Here is a 2,724-nt window from a genome sequence, read left to right as displayed (position 1 = left end):
GCCTGTCTGTGTGACATCACACAGACAGGCATCTGAGATCGACTCACTTTGAGAAAGGGGTAAATATTTGAGCAAATAAAAAAAAATAAAAACACTGGGTGGATTTTTATCATTATAGGGTGGTTGTGTACACACACTGCCAACACACATTTCAGTTCAAACAACTTTTAAAAGTGCATGTAGCATCCTATGACCCCTTTAACAAATCCATAACAAACTGACTAAATGGTTAGTTTTAAATTATTGAATTAGTTGTAAATTAAGAGCCTGTACACACGGAACTGTAAACATTTAGCTGTATACGTAAAAAAAAAAAATTGTATCGTCTGCGTTTTGTCTAGACGGATTCTGCGTTTTGGGAGCCTGAAACTGCTATTTTTTTAAACTGGGTCCAAGAGTGGATAAATCTGAAAACGAAACCCTTGCGTTTTCGTGTGTACAGCCAATCCGTATATTTTGTGAAACGATGATGTCATCACCCCACGTCTCGACCCTAGTCAGACACCGCTTTGTCATGTAACGGCAACAGCAACAACAATGGCTGACTACATGCTTGTGTTCGTGCTGCAGAAGCACCTGAGCCTATTAGCTTTACTAAAGCAAAATCAAAAATTACTAAAGCAAACATTTTTGTATATTTTGCTCAAGGTTTATGCACATGCTCCAAGTATTCTTCTCCATTTTTAGTGTATCTCTGTGGCAGAATTACAGTGCCACATACTGGTCTGGCATGTATACTACATAGTTTTGAGTCAGTTTCAGTGGTTTTGTTTGTACGCAGATATTTCTTGAGACTACGCCATGTTTCCGGGTTTATGTTTATTTTTTTTAGAACGAGGGAAAAAAAAGATTAGATAGGGAAAGCTCTGACTTCATGTGGATCAGTGTTAATTTTGACAGCAAATTTTGATTTAGTTTTAGCCAAAGTCTTTTGACTAAAATGTAATTTAGTTTTAGTCATATTTTAGTCATCTGAATTGTTTTTAGTTTTAGTCTAGTTTTAGTCGACTAAATATCATAAGATTTTAGTCGACTAAATCTACAGTAAATTTAGTCGGCTAAAATCTAATGGGTTTAGTTACAGTGTAATGCATTTATTAAGCATTTCTCTAAAATTTCCAAACTCATTATATAGGTTTTTAATATTAAGGTTTTATCATCATTGACACAGATTTAACTGCGGTGACGCACAACATGCATTTATGCTAAAATTAAATAAAACCACTTCTCATAAAGAACAAGAACATGATCTTATTTTTAACCCTGCTGATGACGGATTGGCCGGAGAGAATCGTCACTACCTGCGTCACTGAACTTGCGACACAAACACAAAAGAACCGCTAGATTTAAATCAGCACAGCCAGCGAAGGATCGAACGCAACTGTTTTGAACGAGCGCACCTTTTTTTAACAACCAAAAAGTTTTGTTGTCTGTTGCGGAAGAACAGACGTTCCTCTCGTTGATAGCAGAGGAGCGTATCCAGCGAGAGCTTGATAGGGCGATGCGGAATGAAAAAGTTTTTTTTAGGAGTCGTGGTAGTAGAGGCGGTGCAACTATAACGACATGTGAATAATCCCGCCCACTCTAACGCGGTACTGAACTGCAGTGGAAACGCAAACCGTGCCGTACTGAGTCGTGCCGAGCCGAGTCGTACCACGCAGTGGAAAGCGCCATTAGTTCGTTATCGTCTCGTTGTTGTCTGTGAAAAAAATTTTGTTGACGACTATAATGACAAAAATTATTTGTCAACAAAATTAACACTGATGTGGATGTGGCCTAAATCATTTTGATTATCAACACACAGAATAATACATTGTGTTAGGTATAGCCTATACATTTTTTTCCTCATGTGACAAAGTCTGGCTGTCTTTATAGTGTCTCTGTGTCTGAGATAGCTATACATATATCTTTAGGGTCTATAGGCATTGTGTTTCGTATTTGCTTTTCCTGGGCATGCCAGTGTGAACTGCTGCACACTCACATGAAAGTAATTAGATGGGATCTGGCGCAAATTTACCACTGTTTAATGTATTTCCTTTAAAACCTTATTCATATATTTTACCTAAAATTCATAAAAATGTGGATAACCCTCCAGGAAAACATATTGTTTCTGGCTTTGGAAGCATTACAGAGAGAATATCTAGCTTTGTAGATTATCATATCAAAGAATTTGTCCACAAACTACTATCTTTTTTTTTTTTATTAGATTTTCAAAAGAACACACACACACACACACACACACACACGGAATATTTCATTTAATATTTGTATTTAATAACAATTATTATTATTGTTATTGTTATTATTAATTATAGTGATATAATAAATTAGGTTTTTCAGCCAAATTGTGCATCCCTATAAACAAATTAATAATATGCAATATTATTATAATTAATAATATGCCACAGCCATATCACCCTGCAGCCCAAGACTGGTTGCCCTCTGAAGCTAAGCAGGGTTGAGCCTGGTCAGTACCTGGATGGGAGACCTCCTGGGAAAACCAAGTTGCTGCTGGAAGAGGTGCTAGGGAGGCCAGCAGGGGGCGCTCACACTGTGGTCTGTGTGGGTCCTAACGCCCCAGTGTAGTGACGGGGACACTATACTGACAAAAAGCACCGTCTTTCGGATGAGACGTTAAACCGAGGGCCTGCCTCTCTGTGGTCATTAAAAATCCCAGGATGTCCTTCGAAAAAGAGTAGGGGTGTAACCCCGGCATCCTGGCCA

The sequence above is a fragment of the Sinocyclocheilus rhinocerous genome, unplaced genomic scaffold (assembly GCF_001515625.1).
Source record: "Sinocyclocheilus rhinocerous isolate Xijiao unplaced genomic scaffold, SAMN03320098_v1.1 scaffold6043, whole genome shotgun sequence".
NCBI classification, from domain to species: domain Eukaryota; kingdom Metazoa; phylum Chordata; class Actinopteri; order Cypriniformes; family Cyprinidae; genus Sinocyclocheilus; species Sinocyclocheilus rhinocerous.
Note: the sequence above shows the minus strand (reverse complement) of the source record.